Below are 19345 nucleotides of genomic sequence, written 5' to 3'. Positions count from 1 at the left end.
TGGGTTGCCATTTCCTTCTCCAGGGGATCTTCCCTACCCAGTGATCAAATCCCGGTCTCCTGCATTGCAGGCGGATGTTTTACCAACTGAGCTACTATGGAAGCCATGTTCTTTCTCATATTGAAAAATACTAACCAGCTTAAATGGTTATCATTATTACTCCTCCTCGTTCAAACTGGAGTTTGTAAATAAGCTATTCCACTGATGGTGTCAGTAAAAGCTGTTATATGAAGATTCTGATGAAGATTCTCTTATCAGGGAAAATGTTTAAGGTATCCATGTTAGATTTTTAAAAGCAGTATACAAATTACATGGGCAATATATTTACATTTAAAAGAAAAGCCACTAGAAAGAAATATACAAATGCATAAATAATTTTTATTTTTATGATACTGCATGTGAAAGCACTACAGAAAGGCAAATTAGTAGGGGGTCAACCAATGTTAGTTAAATCTCAATTTGGAATTTTACTTTTAAGGACTCTCTCATACAGAGATAATCCAAAGTAGGGGAGAGGCAATTTATATGAAATGTATTCAGCAGACTCCTAAATAAATAAGAAATTGGAAATGAGCTAAATATTGAAAACCAGGTATGTGGTAAATAAAACAAATTTGATTACAAATATGAAACAATCTCTGTGATTTCAGATTAAGGCTAATGATTATTTACAAGAGATGAAAATAAGATTTTAGGTGGATTCTCTATGCCCCTTGCAATCTGTGAAAGCATCTACATGTATACTAACAATTTTAAAGAGTATCATTGAAGGAACATTTGTTGAAGCCGTTCTAATTAAAGTGTACCGAAAGATGAGTCTGTCTTGCCTGTTGAGCAGTTTGTAACTATTAGGCAAATAAGGATAGTTATTAAGAAATTAAGTTTGTTTTTACTCTTTAGTCTTGGTGAGATTTTCAGAGTTCTCAGAATTTCTTTGATCTTCACAAAATTCTAGAATAACCACTAAAACATTTTTTACTAGGCTTTAGTATCTTTAAAAAAATTCCATTATAAAGGGTTTAATTATGAGATTTGGTACCATAGTGTTTGTTATTGGTTCTGGATGCAGTGGCATGTGGCAAAGACTTAGGTAATATTTTTCCTTAAATGCATCATACTTTAAATATGTTTATCCTTTAAATTTATAAAATAAGTTGTGTATGGTCATTTCCATTAGAAAAAAATGGACATTTCCTTAAGAACAAAATTGACTTAACATTTTTTATTATGAGCCAAAGAAAAGTTATAAATTTTTGTAACTGATTTAAATATTATATCAAATTGGAAATATTTTCCCACATTTATATATATATAACTTGTCAGCATAAAACATGCCATAATTTTTTTAAAAACCCAAACTTTACCATCTCTATTTTTTTCTGATCCTCATGTAATCAGTGAATGCATTTGATTTGTGTTGTTTCATCTATTTACTCTTATTTCAAAACATATTACCAAATGTGAATATTTCTCGTATTTTAAAAAAGCAACATTTTTAGCCATCTAAAGTATTAATTCTTCCTGAGGACTAAATGAATTATACATTTAATTGAAAACTCACCTCTTACATCTCAAAAAATGCAGCGAGAAGGCATTTATTTCTATTGATGAGAAATATTTTTATAGAAAAATCTACATAATCAGGAACATGTTCTATCCCCAAGCAATCTCCTACTAATCTTGCTGCTTCAACTGTAAGTTCAGTAGAAATTTTCACTAATCTTTTTCTGCAGCTCTGATCTCTTTTTAGAATTCTAATCATGGATTCCAAGCTGCCTTCTAGACTTGTCCACTGAGATGTCATGATACAAATTTATTTTCTTGATTAATAAATAGATTCTGTTAACAAACAAACACCTTTTTGCTCTTCAACACCTGTATTTTATATGTAACAGAAAGGGATTCTTTATTATCTTCATAGCAATACACTTTCATCCCTAGAGGGGAGAAAAGAAGTCTTTTGAAGAGAGACTCTTAGCAAAATGTGCCTGAAAGTAACAAGTGGAGAGGCAGTAGGATTATCAAGAGGGGTTTGTTGCCTTGTGGGTCCTCCCACTGAAGAATGTCAAGATCAACATCTTTCAGTTCAGGGTTAAGAATATGGTTCTTGAGGTGGTGATAGAAAGTGGCAGAAAATACAGCTTGAACTTGGAATTTGTAGGGAGAATAGAAGGATAGAATGCTGGAGTTGCAGCTCCAACACTTTGGCCACCTGATGCAAACAGCTGACTCATTGGAAAAGACCCTGATGCTGGGAAAGATTAAGGGCAGGAGGAGAAGAGGGTGAGAGAGGATGAGAAGATTAGATGACATCACTGATTCTATGGACATGAACTTGGGCACACTTTAGGAGGTGGTGAGGGACAGGGAGCCCCGACATGCTGCAGTTCATGGGGCTGCGGAGAGTTAGACATGATTTGGCAACTGAACGACACCACCAACAGGACAGAAAAGTAAGAATGAGGAAAAGGATTTCCAGATTTTCCCTTTTTCTTACCAAATGTGATTAATTTCTTGACATGGCACAAAAGATCTACGTTTCCAGTCTTCTAGGATAAACTGAGGACACAGAAATAATGTAACATGTGCACTTAGGTCACATAAACCCAGGTTTGAAACCTACCAACGACACTTGCCAGCCGTGTGGTCATGGGCAAATCGCTGTTGCTCCCTGAGCTTGTTTCTTCCTCTGTAAAAGCAGGATCAAATGAAATAATTCTCTGAGGCACAAACCTCAGGGCCTGACATACATCAGATTTCCAATAAATAAAGAACTCTTCTCTATTGTCTTCCTCTAGAAAACTAAGCAACTCCAGAGGAAAATTCCTATTGATATTGACAGTTGGCAGCAAAATTCTCAAATGAAGTACTAGGACAATAATGAGAGAGCAGCTGGTCTAAGTAACTGCAGGAGAACAGAATACATGAAGGATGTCCCACTGTGACAAACATGCCCTGAGAGATTACCTGTCATGTTTGACAATATGGAGAGAAGAAGACTTAGTTCTGTCAGAGAATTTAGAGATAATTAAGAGAATTATCGGAGAAGTTTCGGAGAAGGCAATGGCAAGCCACTCCAGTACTCTTGCCTAGAAAATCCCATGGACGGAGGAGCCTGGTAGGCTGCAGTCCATGGGGTCGCTACAAGTCAGACATGACTGAGCGACTTCACTTTCACACATTGGAGAAGGAAATGGCAACCCACTCCAGTATTCTTGCCTGGAGAATCCCAGGGACGGGGGAGCCTGGTGGGCTTCCGTCTATGGGGTCGCACAGAGTCGGACACGACTGAAGTGACTTAGCAGCAGCAGCAAGAGAAATTTGGGTGCTATTATTAAGAGACTCTTTATGGTCTAAGCAGTCTGAATAACGAAAACATTGAGTCATCATTTAACCACAAACAGTGATATAACTATTTTAAAAGATGAAAGAAAAGGAAATGTGTCTTCTGTGGGGGTGAGGGATTTGAGGGTCTTCCATAGTAGGAAGTTGGTAGGTAATATTTAAAATGAAAAAAGGTTTAAGAAATAGGACTTAGCATGTAATCAAGAAATATGGAGGCAAATACTGAAAGAAATGGCTAAAATAGTTAGAAATGGTTGCTTCTGGGGAGGGGAAATTAGAGATGAAGTGGCAGGACAGATAAGGCTTAATAAATGTAACGTCACTTGACTCGTTAAGCTATGTATTTGAATTACTTTAATTACAAAAGAAAGAAAGAAAAAGAGAGAGAAAGAGAGAAATGTGTGTGCCTGCACTCTCTTCCCTCATGGATGATACGGTGTATATATATATATTTTTTATATATATGCAATATTTTATATACTATATATATATATGCGTGCGTGTGTGCTGTTGCTTCAGTCGTGTCCGACTCTTTGCGACCCCATGGACTGTAGCCTGCCACACTCCTCTGTTTATGGGATTCTCCAGGCAAGAATACTGGAGTGGGTTTCCATGCGCTCCTCCAAGGTATCTTCCCAACTCAGGTACTGAATCCAAGTTCCCTGTGTTTCTGCATCGCAGGGGGATTCTTTACTGCTGAACCACCAGCCCATATATATGTGCTTCCTTGGTTGCTCTGATGGTAAAGAATCTGCCTGCAATGCAGGAGACCCAGGTTCAACCCCCTGGGTCAGGCAAGATCCCTGGAAAAGGGAATAGCTACCCACTCTAGTATTCTTACCTGTAGAGTTCCATGGACAGAGGAACCTTGAGGGCTACAGTCCACGGGGTAGCAAAGAGATGCACATGACTGAGCAGCTAACACTCATTCAGTGCTTACATATAGTATATAGTATGTATATACTTTTTAAAATCCTTCATGGCCTCACCATGAGGGACAAAGTTACAAGTTCTTAAAAAAATGGAAGTTCAGAAAGAAAGGGAGTAAGTTGTAGGAAGAATTTAAAAGAGTTACCAGAAACTAGATTGAAAGTTTTAGTTTGCTTTGATTACTAGAAGTCCAATCTGAGTTGGAGGATGTTGTTTAGTTCTCACTCGTGGTACAATTTTAAAGTGAACCCAGAAGAGTTATGAAAGGAAATTGGTTTAGAATGCTGGAGCTGCAGCTAGTAAGTCAGTTTTCACTGGGATCACCTCTCTTTCTTTTAAATGTACTTCCTATGGTGTTTGAGGAGTTTCCAGCTTTTCCTTCTAATGTACCAATTCCTTTGAACTCAGGTACTAGGATTTCCAAATATACATATTGCACTCAAAACCTGATACAGTATTTGACACATGGATTGTAGTAAGAGAACATTCAGAAAAAGTAGTAGTACACTGCTTCCTTAAAAAATTTTCCAAAATCTATTTATAAATTCTTTGTAAAATATATTTTTAATCTCATAATAGCAATTTCATATTACTTATGTTATTTCATCTTTTTTTCTCAAGTCTCTCTTTTCACATGTTGAGGTTTGCATTTGTTCCTTACATATTATTTGCTATGTCAGATAATTATTTGTAACACTTTTATGTAATCTCTTTAAAAATTATTCTTTCGCTTTTTCCACAAATACTGGTTGACAATCTATGTTGTGCCTGGTCCTATACCAGAGCCTGGTAACAGTGAAAAAAATATAAGATATTCTCCAGCCATTTAAGAAAAGAGAGACTATTTTTTAAAAAGTCATACAAATAATGTACAATTATGACTTGTGCTTATAGAGTTTTAAGTGAGAATTGAAGGGAGTTCCTCTTGTATGTCCCAGGTTTGGAATTCTAGATTTAATATTTCTAGCTTATAAAATTAAATTTTCAAAAAGTGTGTACACAGACTGGCTTTTAAAAAGAAAAGCATAACAGTGTTCTAGGAGGTCACAGATACTCATATCCACATAGTTTTAAAAAATCTTTTCTATATTCTTCTATTTATAGCCACTCAATATGTAAAATGCAGCTGCCTGTGTATTCCTCCTAGTTGTAAATGACACAACAAAGTCTTAGCTTAATTAGCAGACTATAAAGAGAGGGAAAATCCCAGCTCTTTTCCCTTTTCTTCTGCTATCAATAGGATTAGGATATTTCTCCATCCAACTTTGCCTTCAGATGCCTATCACAGGCATTCTCAGAACCACCAGTTAATGAGAGGTATTATTACCAAGTCAGGGGGAGGGAGAAAAAGGCTTATTTTCCAATTATGAATGTACTGATTCATTAACACTGACTTGAGCATTCATTTTAGATTGAGGTTGTCATGGACTTGCATTTTAACAATAGTGGTATGTGGATCTCTGCCATCTTTCATCAATCTTACATGAGATGCCATTTAAGAAGCAGAGTAAAGGGAGTTGAAAAGGAGTAAAATGTTCCTTGCCAAAGTCAAAATTACATAAACTTGCTGAAGAACCCTAAGTTGTTTTACTCATCTTTGGCAAATCTCAAAATGCATTACAATAATGGATTATTATACTTAAACTGCTGCTGCTGCTGCTAAGTCACTTCAGTCGTGTCCGACTCTGTGTGACCCCATAGACGGAAGCCCACCAGGCTCCCCCGTCCCTGGGATTCTCCAGGCAAGAACACTGGAGTAGGTTGCCATTTCCTTCTCCAATGTGTGAAAGTGAAAAGTGAAAGTGAAGTCATTCAGTCGTGTCTGACCCTTAGCGACCCCACCAACTGCAGCCTACCAGGCTCCTCCATCCATGGGATTTTCTAGGCAATAGTACTGGAGTGGCTTGCCATTGCCTTCTCCAAGACTTGAAACTAGACACTAAAAAATCAAAAATAGAGACATCATTACTCATCCAAAACCTACTTAAAGTCCATGGAAAAGTTAATGGTAATGTTAGTAAAAACATTAAGTACAAGAGGTTAAATATTTATTTTTCAATATTTATGAATGTACCAATATTTCTATAAAATACACCTCCTTAGAGATGCAGCACCAACCAAAAGTATAATCAATTTTAATAGAAAGCATCATATTACTTTAACCAATAGTATTGTTCAAGTAACCATCTCAAATTACTTTTCTTAACCTAAATGAGCTGTGGTCTTAGGAGAATATTTTATACCTTTATTTGTCACATGAGCTGGAATTAAGAACTCTGGGAGAAATACCAACAACCTCAGATATCCAGATGATGCCACTGGCAGAAAGAGAAGATGATTTAAAGAACCTCTTGATAAAAGTGAAAGAGGAGACTGAAAAAGCTAGCTTAAAACTCAACATTCAAAAAAATAAAGATCATGGCATCTAGTCCTGATGGGGAAAATGTAGAAACAGTGTCAGATTTCATTTTCTTAGGCTCCAAAATCACTTTGGACAGTGACTGCAGCCACAAAATTAAAAGACTCTTGCTCCTTGGAAGAATAGCTATGACAAACCTAGACAGTGTATTAAAAAGTAGAGACATCATTTTGCCAACAAAGGTCCATCTAGTCAAAGCTATGGTTTTTTCAGTGGGTCATGTATGGATATGAGAATTGGGCTATAAAGAAAACTGAGCTCCAAAGAATTGATGCTTTTGAACTGTAGTGTTGGAGAAGACTCTTGGACTACTAGGAGATCAAACCAGTCATTCCTAAAGAAAATAAACCCTGAATATTCATTGGAAGGACCGGAGCTGAAACTGAACTTCCAATACTTTGACCACCTGATGCGAAGAGCTGACTTATTGGAAAAGACCCTAATGCTGGGAAAGATTGAAGGCAAGAGGAGAATGGGGTGACAGAAGACGAGATGGTTGGATGGCATCACTGATTCAATGGACATGAGTTTGAGCTAACTCTGGGATATGGTGATGGACAAGGAAGCCTGGCATGCTGTAGTTCATGGGGTCACAAAGAGTTGAACATGATGTAGTGACTGAACAACAAAATTTGTCACACATTAGTGGCTTAGATAACACTTTCAAAATTTTGGTCCATATCCAGGCAACAATTTCACTTTCTTTTCTTCATATTTTTGTTTATTTTTTTAAATTTTTATTTAATAAATGGTACAAAGCACAATCCCAAAAACATTAACAGTTAAAATTTCACCAAATGAAGAAATACTATAAAATACACAGTTGTAAAAAGCTACATTAAGTTATTTTACGACTGCCTCAGGCTGCAAAAAGAAAAAAATCCAATGCCATACCTAAGTTATCCCTCTCTCAAAATAATGCCATTTATGTTATAAACCATGAGCACCCCATCAAAAGACGGGAACTGCTTTTGTTAATTCATATATATATATGACTGTATCATTTTGCTACACACCTGAAACAAACACACCACTGTAAATGAAATATAGTACAATATAAAATAAAAATAAGTAACAGACCTTTGGGGTTTTACACAGAGTTAGAGTTCCTATCAGAGGGATAACAGCACTACCGCCATACTGAATCCTCGTGAAGGAGGCACACGAATGACTGAATTACAAGAGTTACAGGAATGAAAGCTGCTCACTTCCCAGAAACTACAGCTCACAGAAAGCCAACAAAGGCACGAGATACAGACCATTCACTTATGAATGTGTAAAACTCAAGAAAGTCCACATTATTCCTACAACATGTTGAAAGTGCTTCAGAATTCACACAGTACTAATTTTCTTTTGGTTCTGGTTAAATTATATATACCAGTTTATCACAAATGGTAAAATCTCTAACTCTGTTCAACTGTGCAACTGATAAAGGATTAATCTCAAAAATATACAAGCAACTCCTGCAGCTCAATTCCAGAAAAATAAATGACCCAATCAAAAAATGGGCCAAAGAACTAAACAGACATTTCTCCAAAGAAGACATAAAGATGGCTAATACACACATGAAAAGATGCTCAGCATCACTCATAATCAGAGAAATGCAAATCAAAACCACAATGAGGTACCATTTCACGCCAGTCAGAATGGCTGCTATCCAAATGTCTACAAGCAATAAATGCTGGAGAGGGTGTGGAGAAAAGGGAATCCTCTTACACTGTTGGTGGGAATGCAAACTAGTACAACCACTATGGAGAACAGTGTGGAGATTCCTTAAAAAACTGGAAATAGAACTGCCATACGACCCAGTAATCGCACTCCTGGGCATACACACTGAGGAAACCAGAATTGAAAGAGACACATGTACTCCAATGTTCACTGCAGCACTGTTTATAATAGCCAGGACATGGAAGCAACCTAGATGTCCATCTGCAGACGAATGGATAGGAAAGCTGTGGTACATTTACACAATGGAGTACTACTCAGCAATTAAAAAGAATACATTTGAATTAGTTCTAATGAGGTGGATGAAACTGGAGCCTATTATACAGAATGAAGTAAGCCAGAAAGAAAAACACCAATACAGTATATTAACACATATATATGGAATATAGCAAGAGGATAACGATAACCCTGTATATGAGACAACAGCAGAGACTCGGATGTGTGGAGCAGTCTTTGGGATTCTGTGGGAGAGGGCGAGGGTGGGATAATTTGGGAGAATGCCATTGAAACATGTATATTATCAGATGTGAAATGAATCTGACGTGGTTGGGGGCTCCCCACCTCAACACTCTGTGGATTCAAGAGGCTGTTCCTTCTGGAAGTGTATAAATTAGCCTGGGATAGAACCTGCATGCTGAATTTACTAATTAAGAAATGAGAAACCAGAACTATAAAGGTGGCATAGAAATACAAGAAACCATTCTTAAGTAATCTTTGAAAACTTTGAACAGAGTTACATATTTTTGTTTAAATTGATGAATTTTAACTTAGCCTATCCTGAGTGATGAAGTACATAATTTCATATTAGTAATTGTGTACACCCCTCAAATTTTGCATTCAAATTTCCTAAAATCCTTTAGTGATTGCAAAAGTACAAATACACAAAGTGAGAACCCCAAAAAAAGTGGCTAGGAGGAAGAGATTTTAGTAGCTGCATGGAGCTGGGGAGAAAGAGTTTAAAGTTCAAATTCTGCCAAGTTAGAAAGGTTTATTAAACATCTTAGACTTTTCACGAAAACCTCAAAAAAGCCATGTCTTATAAGGACTCAACCTAGAACTGAATGCAAAGTGAAAATAAATCCACTATAACAGAACTTGAAACAGGTTTTCACTTATGATTAATACGATTCATATGCGTGCTTACCAGAGGCAGAGTGGAGGGAGGAGGTATTGGAGCAAGGTGGTCAAAAGGTACAAATTTCTGGTAATAAGATGGATAAGTACAAGAGGTGCAATGTAGAACAGGATGATTGTATTTAATTCTGCTTATGATATACAGGAAAGTTGTTAAGAGAGTAAATCCTAAGAGTTCTCTTTCAAGGATAATTTTCCCCCTTTATATTATATCTATATGAGATGATGTTAACCTATTATATTAATCATTTCACAATACATGTAAAGCAAACTATCATGACGTATGCCTTAAACTTATCCAGTGATGTATGCCAATTTTTTCTCAATAAAACTGAAAAGAAAGGTTAATGTGATGTACCAATAACTTAACTGTTCTATTAAGTTCAGTTCAGTTCAGTCGCTCAGTCGTGTCCGACTCTCCGCGACCCCATGAATCACAGCACGCCAGGCCTCCCTGTCCATCACCAACTCCCGGAGTTCACTCAAACTCATGTCCACAGAGTCGGTGATGCCATCCAGCCGTCTCATTCTCGCCCCTTCTCCTCCCGCCCCCAACCTTTCCTAGTATCAGAGTCTTTTCCAGTGAGTCAACTCGTCCCATGAGGTGGCCAAAGTATTGCAGTTTCAAATTCCGCTTTCTTTCAAAAATACAGTATCTCTGTAATGTATCACCCACACTGTCCAGGATAAAATAAATTATTAGACACTTGAAGAAACAGGAACATATAAACAATCAATCAAAGAGAAAATGTACTCAAGACTTTTACCTTAGGATTGAGACTGGGATTTTAAAACAACTTTTATCAATATATTAATGGATAAAAAAGAAAAGATGAGCAAAATTGGTGAACAGACAGGGAATCCCCAAAAAAGAAATGGAAACTATAAAATGACAAACTTGAAATTCTACAGCTGAAAATACAATATCGAGAAGAAAAAATTACTGGATAGAATTTAAAAGCTTAGATAATGCAGAAGAAGAACAAGCCAATTTAAAGACAAGCGAACAGGAATTTTCAAACTGAAAAAGAGAGGAAAAAAACAATTGAAAAAATTAGCCAAACTGCAGTGACTTGTGGGACAACAAGCTGACTGACTGGATAATTGGAGTATCAGCAAAAAGGAGACAGTGTAAGTTAAGTTTTTTTTCCTTATGCAGTAAGTTAAACATTTCCTTAACTTAGTGGAAATATTTCAATACACAAATCCAAGTAGCTCAGATAACTCTTAAAAGGAAAAATATGAAGAACACCACATCTATGCAAATGATAGTCCAATTGCCAAGACCAAAAGATAAAAAGAAAAATTTTTAAACAGAGAAAATATATATTATAAGAGTGATATCTTATTTTTATCAGAAAATAATGGAACTAAAATAAAACAGGATAACATCATTAAAGTGTTGAAATGAAAACCTATCAACTTAGCATTCTATATCCAGTAAAAAACATCCTTCAACAATGAAGAATAATAGAGATTTTTCAGATAAAAGAATGATGAAAGGATTTATTTTCTGCAGAAATTTTTGAAAAGACATATTAACAGAAATTCTTGAGTCTGAAAGGAAATGGTGCCAGCTGGAAATATGAATCTATAGGAAGGACTTTGGAATAAATGGTAAATATGTAGATACATATAGTTTACTGTTTTTTCTTCTCTTAGTTTCTCTAAGGATGATTAAACTTTTAAAGCAAATATAATAATGGTGTATTATGAAAGTTTATAATATATAAAAGCAAAGTATATAACAATAAGTACACAAGTAATAATTGCACAGGAGGGGAAGTGAATGAGTTCATATTGTTGTAAGGTATATTATACAGGAAAAAAATTTAGATGAAGAGTTATAGTTAAAAAACTAATAAAGTAAAACAAAGATATTCAACCCAAAAAAAAGATGGAAAGGAGGAGTAATTGAAACAGAGAGAACAAATAAAAAACAAATAGCAAGACAGAAGTCCAACAATATCATTAATTTTATTAAATGCAAACAGATTAACATTTGAGTTACAGAGATTGTCAGTTCAGATAAAAACACAAAATTGCTTATAAGAGATGAAGTTTAAATATAAAGACATGGATAATCTGAAAGTAAAATGATGAAAAAAGATACATCATGAAAAGGCTAAGCCCAAGAAAGCTAGTGTGGCTATGTTAATAAATGAAAAAGCAGACTTCTAACTAAAAACTACTAGCTGAGATAAATAGAAATATTTTGTAATAAGATAAAGGTCAATTCAGTTCTAAATATGTATATACTTTGTAATGGAGACTGAAGCTATACAAAGCAAAATATGTCAGAATATAAGGAAAATAGATAAAAAGTCGTAATCATAGCTGAAGCTGTTAATAGCCTCACCCCTCTCAGTAACTGATAAAACAGATAGTAGGAAAAAAACCAATAAGGCTATGGTTAGACAACTAACATGACTTAACTGACTACTGTAAATAACATCTGCATTGTGTACATTTTTTTCAAGTACGCATGAAACATTTACCAAGACAGACCATATTTTCACCTATTTTTAAAAACTCAATAGATTTCAAGAATTAGATATCCTACAGAGGCAAGCAGATCCAACCAGTCCATTCCGAAGGAGATCGATCCTGAGTGTTCATTGGAAGGACTGATGCTAAAGCTGAAACTCCAATACTTTGGCCACCTCATGTGAAGAGTTGACTCACTGGAAAAGACTCTGATGCTGGGAAGGATTGGGGGCAGGAGGAGACGGGGACGACAGAGAATGAGATGGCTGGATGGCATCACTGACTCGATGGACATGAGTTTGAGTGAACTCTGGGAGTTGGTGATGGACAGGGAGGCCTGGTGTGCTGTGATTCGTGGGGTCGCAAAGAGTCGGTCACGACTGGGCAACTGAACTGAACTGAACAGAGTATATTGTTTAACCACAATAGAATTAAATTAGAAATTAATAATGAAAAATATTTAGAACATTCTATATATTTAGAAATTGTGTAAAACATTTCTAAATAAATCATGGATCAAGAAAAAGTCACAGGAAAACAAAACCTTTGTAACTAAATGATAATCAAAACACAAGTTAAAAATTTTGTGGGATATAGCTAAAGATGTGATTAGAGGAAATTTTGTAGCTCTACATGAATATCTTGAAAAAGAAGACAGATTTAAAAGCAATCATTTAAGATTTTCACATAAATATTAGAAAATGTCCAGCAGAATAAACACAAAGTACATAAAAGAAGGAAATAGAAATGAGTAGAAATAAATAAGAGAGACAAGCAATAAAAAAAGTAAAAAAATCAATAGAGTCAATAGTTGATATTTTGAAGGATTAACAAAATGAATAAATCCTACTACCAACACTGGTGTATTAATATCTAGAGTGAAAAAGGAATTATAGCTTTAAAAATGAGGTGTCAGGTCCAAGGTGATGATAACAGGAAGACTGGAGTAGAAAGGTTGTCCCCTTCCAACTGCACAGTGACATGTCTGAAGGTCAGTGGCAGTGGGTGACAGTTTTGTCCTGGTTCATATAGTTCTCCACTACCCCTTGCAATCCTGCTTGACCCACACCTGCAATGGCAGTTGCCACGTTGAGGAACCAGCTCAGAACATCTGCTGCCCTTCTTGTCCTCCACAAAGAAATTTTGCATCAGCCCATGACCAACTGCTGTAACAGAGTATGCCTCATACTGAAACGGAGCAGGACCCTAAGGTCCTAGGTCCTTGCCTCCACCTCCACCCTCCATACCCTCAGTCTGCCTTCTGTCTGTGGAAAAAATTTAGCCCAAGAGTAAGTTTAACCAGAGAAGTCAGAAAATGCAGAAACAAAGGAAAATAGTCAAAGGGGACCACATAATAATAATGTACTCATGATGCATAGTTAAGGACCTTTAGTTCCCTCTCACAGGCTATAGATAATATCCTGAGCTATATCTTGTAATATATCTCATAGATACTGAAACCCCTACCAGGAGGAAGAATTTAAGTACATGATGACCAGATGGCCCATGATGACTGTCCCCATGATATAAGCTGCTACAATTCCAAGAACTGGCTTCAAAGAAATGGAAACAAATGGACTCTGGAAATAAAGATTAACTGTACCTAAAACAACCAAGATGATACTGGGCAGATCGCTGATGACGGATTTGAAGATGACTATCAGAGTTGACTATGCCGTTTCTGTACGTAACCCTCTCCTTCTGTCTATAGAGGTTCTTACCGATTGTCAGTGAGGAGGCAGGAAGTCAGCCTCTGGACAAACATTGACCTTTTCCTGCCCCTGCCGCCCCATCCGTTGTTGGCATCTGAAATAATGCAAACTTTCCTTTCTACCAAAAAAAAAAGAATGAAAAAGAAGGAATAATTTCAGATCTTAAAAACATTAAAAAGAAATAATAAAAGAATATGCAGCCATGAAATTAAAAGATGCCTGCTCCTTGGAAGAAAAGCTATGACAAACCTAGACAGTGAATTAAAAAGCAGAGACATTGCTTTGCCAACTAAGGTCTATACAGTCAAATCTATGATTTTTCCAGTAGTCATGTGAGAGTTGGAATAAAGGAAGCTGAGCACCAAAGAATTGATGCTTTCAAATTGAGCTGGAGAAGACTCTTGACAGTGCCTTGGACAGAAAGACTATCAAACCAGTCAATCCTAAAGGAAATCAACTCTGAATATTCACTTGAAGGACTGCTGCTTAAGTTGAAACTCCAATACTATGGCCACCTGATGCAAATAACTAACTCACTGGAAAAAAAACCCTGATGCTGGGAAAACTTGAGGGCGGGAGGAGACAGGGGCACTAGAAGGTGAGATGGTGGGAAGGCATCACCAACTCAATGGACATGAGTTTGAGCAGGCTCTGGGATATGGTGGTGGACAGGAAGGCCTGGTGTGCTGCAGTCCATGGGGTCACAAAGAGTTGGACAGGACTGAGCGACTGAACAACAACATAGTAAATAGTTAAAGCAATATAGATATATTGCTTTATCTATTGCAATATCCTAGATATTGCAATATCTATCTATGCAATGATAGATAGCTGGTGAATAGAACAGAACAGAGTCCATCAGTAGAGCCACAATATGTGGTTTCTACTTTATGTAACAAATGAAATGCTACATTGGAAAGGTATTTTTCTGCATAAACCAGCATTGAGTGAACTGGAGATGTATATGAAAAAATTTTTACCTGGAAATGTGCCCAACACTACATTGGGCTATGTTAAAATTAATAGCATCTGTTCACCAAAATATCTTGAGTAAAAATGCAACCCAGATTAAGAGCAGAGATTCGCAATACATGTATTTGATAAAGGACTCCTATCAAACCTATATAATAAACTCCTACAAAGTAATAAAGAGAAATAATTCATTTAGAAAAAAAAAAAGGCAAAAACTTGAACAGTCACCTTATAAAGGAATGTAGAAAACTGGTCAATAAACATGAAAAAGTTCTCAACTTCATTAGTCTTTCAGTTTAGTTCAGTTCAGTCGCTCAGTCGTGTCCGACTCTCCGTGACCCCATGAATCACAGCATGCCAGGCCTCCCTGTCCATCACCAACTCACGGAGTTCACTCAAACTCATGTCCACAGAGTCAGTGATGCCATCCAGCCATCTCATTCTCTGTCGTCCCCTTCTCCTCCCGCCCCCAATCCTTCCCAGCATCAGAGTCTTTTCCAGTGAGTCAACTCTTCGCATGAGGTGGCCAAAGTATTGGAGTCCTTCCAATGAACACCCAGGATTGATCTCCTCTAGAATGGACTGGTTGGATCTCCTTGCAGTCCAAGGGACTCTCAAGAGTCTTCTCCAACACCACAGTTCAAAAGCATCAATTCTTCGGCGATCAGCCTTCTTCACAGTCCAACTCTCACATCCATACATGACCACTGGAAAAACCATAGCCTTGACTTTAGATAAAAGCAAATTAAAACCACTGTGAGATACCACTGCTCCCATCTGAATGGCTAAAATTAAAAGGTTAGGAGAATTCCAAGTGTTGATGTGATTGTGGAGTAACAGAACTCATATACAACTGTTTTTGCAATATCTCACCAAGCTGAATGCATGTATAGTCTACGGACCGGCAATTCTACTTCTGGCTACGTAACCAAAAATAAAGACATACTAGAACATATATAACATGTGTGCTTAGTCATGTCCTACTCTTTGTGACCCCATGGACTGTAGCCCACCAAGCTCTTCTGTTCATGGAACTTTCGAGGTAAGAACATTGGAGGGAATTGCCATTTTCTACTCTAGGGGCTCTTCCTGACCCAGGGAATGTACCTGCGTCTCTTCCATCTCCTGCATTTGCACTGAATTCTTTACTGCTGTGCTACCTGGGAAGCCAAGAACATTTATAACAACACTGTTTAAATGCCTATCTACAGAAGTATGGATAAATAAAGTGTGGTATAGTCACACAAAAGGATGCCACACATAGCAAAGAGAATAAAAACTCTGTGACAGAACAGTATGGAGGAATCCCACAAACAGAATGTTGACCAAAAGAAGTCACAAAAGGGCACACATTGTCTTTACAGTGCTTGATTTTATTTATCTGAAGTACAAAAAAGCCAAAACTCATCCAGGCTGTTAGAAATCAGGACAGTGGTTACCCTGGTGGAGGAGTAGTGATTGAAAGGAAGCCCAAAGGGGTTTTCTGGCATGTTAGAGATTGATGTGTCCTGGGTACATGAATATGCTCAACTTGTGAAGATGTATCAAGCTACACACTTATCAGAGATACACTTTCTGTAAGTATATTATATTTTAATAACAAGTTTAAAAATAATCTTTTTCTTCTCTTATGTCCTCAGTTGGAAGAACTATAAATGCTTTTATTGAATGAACTGTCACCAGATAGATGCAAACAGACAGCAGCATTTTTCTCTCTCTCCTGTTGCTTGGTTTACACCCTCCCTGAATGACATAAATATTGGGCAGTTCCCATGGCTTTTCCAGTCACGCTTAGATAATGAATAAATAGTCCCTTTGTTTTGGCATTAAAAAAGTCCACTCTTGCCTCATAATCCCATAAAACTTCAGCCTGGTCCAGGGTAACCATCGAAACTTCAAACTTTTATCCAATATTAAGTTTCTCCCTTCCTGCAGCAGAGTCCTGACCGGGGCCTGAAAGCCCACAGAGGAGGCAGAACATTCCTGTTTGGCTTCTTCATGGGTTCCCAGCCCCTCCTTCAGCTCACTCACTGCCGGCTTGCCTAAACCCTTAGAGTTGGGCCAAGGCAGAGGGGATTAGGGGAAATGGCACTGGTTCGTGGGGCCAGAGCAGCTGTGGTGACCTTTCAGATCCCCCTGGATCTGAACTACTGGCTCTCATGAACTACTTTTGTGGGTCCTCATGCCCCAGTGAGACCTCAGATGGCAGTCTCCCCAGCGTACACAATGCTTGTGCTCTGGAAGCTGCTGATGAGCTGATTCCTGTGATCAGCCCTGTGATTTCAAACACCCTACACAGACCCTCTCTGTTGGGACGCTTTCCCCAACTGGGGAATCTTCTTGAGTATGCTCTGTTTTCAGAAGACTCCATATCAGTTCCTTCATATGGAACCTACATCTTTCCTTCCAGGAAAACACGAACCTCTGTCCTGCTGTTTGTGGAACTGCAGCTCGCTCCCAACACATTCTCCTCTCTTCTGTCTGCTGAAGGTAGCTGTTCACCATTAAATGACCAGATTAGGTTAAGGCACAAGTCCTCACATTCCCCAAACTTCTTATTTATTTTTCGGTTGAAATGGGTCTTCATTCCAGTGTGTGGGCTTTCTGTAGTTGCAGCCAGAGGGGCTACTCTCTAGTTGCGGTGTGTAGGCTTCTTATTGTGATGGCTTCTCTTGTGGAACTCGGGCTCTAGGGTGCAGGCTTCAGTAGTTGTGGAGCACAGGCTTAGCTGCTCCTCAGCTTGTGGAATCCTCCTGGACCAGGGATTGAACTCATGTTCCTTGCAGTGGCAGGCAGATTCCTAGCCACTGGATCACCAGGCAAAGCCCCTCCACACACTTCTGATATGCTGTTAGAACCCCTCCACTTGGCTTGAGGTGAAGGACAGCAACTCCTTTGTTCCCCAACACCTTTTTTTCTACCTGGAGGACCAGTGAGAGGGTAATACATAGGACACTGATCATTCTTTCCAAAGAAATACCCCAATCTGCCCCTAGGCACATCATCCCTTCTATACCCTGAGATGGGTCTCCCAGCATGCCCTGTGTTAGTGGTCCTGCATCTTGCTCTAGGGCAATGGAGTCACAGTGAAGTATCTGGCACCTACTGAGCTCTCAAAGTGAGACAGCAAAGTCTCATGTAACATCATCTTACATAATTAATCTCCTTCCTCTTCTCATCTATCACAGTTCTTCCTCTGCTGGCTTTTGTCACTTTCAACCTTGTATTCCAGTTATTGATGTGCATATCAAATTCCCCCTTCCTGACTATAGGTTTTTGGAGACTAGGGGTCAAGTCTGACTTAACTTTGTATCTCCCACAAAACCTTGTGGAGTGTTGGTACACAGCTGGGGCTTAATACAAATCCAGGGAATGAATGGTAAATAATTAGAGCTGCCCTCTGCAGGACTGATCACTCAGGGCAAGAATCAACCTGACCTTTTGTTAAATATCCTGGTATTTCCTGATTCTGTGCTGTGTGTTCAGTTGTGTTTGACTCTTTGTTACCCCATGGACCATAGCCCACCAGGCTCCTCTGTCTATGGAGTTCTCTAGGCAAGAATACTGCAGTGGGTTGCCATTTCCTTCTCCTGATTCTGTAGCTGATGTTTAAAACTCAATCATTTGCTATTTACACAAAAAATATTTTTTGAGAATTCATTATATGCCAGACACTGGGTAAATGATTAGAAAGAAAACAGACATAGCCTCTACCCTTTTGGAGTTTACAATTGAACTGATATGAGTTTGACATTGAGAGATGAGTAATCTTTGGCTAAGTGGATAGGAAGAAGAAGAGCCAATCCCTACAGGAAAATGACTGCCAAGTACTCTTGACTCAGAAGTGAGAATGTGTGGATGTTTCCAGAGAGGGGGGGTAGATGTGCCAAGTTGTAACAGAGCAGCCTGGAGCAAGCACATGGTCCAGGCTTAAAGATCAGTGTTCGTGTGAAGGCTAAAGTGATTCTGAGGAACAGACAGGCTCAAGTGGACAAGAACACGTGTCCTTGAGGGTGTCTCTGGAATCTGGTTTACTTTGGAAGTCATATTCTTTAAAAATATGATTTACAACCTCCCGTAAATCTTTTGTAAACATACTCATCCCATTGAGTATGAAAATGCAAATAAGCACCGTGGTATCTTTCTGAAGTTTGTGATGGTACCTGTCTCTCAATTGATAAAGAGCCTTGCCAATTTTCTAAAATATTTAAATGTTTTGCCTCATGATGTCACTGAAAGAGGGACTTGTAATCTCCTCTCAACTCCCATCCCTCTCCACTCATGTTCATGCTCATATGTACTTCCTCCAAGAAATTGACACTATTTGGCTACTCTGAAGTCAGGTGCTTATTTACCTTTCATTAAACTGATTGACAAGGAATTTGAAAAGTGACCTTGGGGAAAGAATATGGGCTGTCCCAACTGAACCTTCAGCAAAACCATGCCAAGTTTGCCTGAGGAAACAAAAGAGTTCTGCAAAACAAGCTGAGCTGGGCACATTTTCTCACCATGAGAATATCATGCACAGTCATCTCAGCAGCAAAACTCAAAGCCACATGAACCAAGTGTGTGGTCTGGAATATTAACAATGCATTTTAATTTGACGGCACTTCTGCCTGTA

The sequence above is a fragment of the Moschus berezovskii genome, chromosome 4, assembly GCF_049115385.1.
Source record: "Moschus berezovskii isolate FMDL1 chromosome 4, NW_MosBer_1.0, whole genome shotgun sequence".
Lineage (NCBI taxonomy): Eukaryota > Metazoa > Chordata > Mammalia > Artiodactyla > Moschidae > Moschus > Moschus berezovskii.
This window is presented reverse-complemented; position numbering follows the sequence as displayed.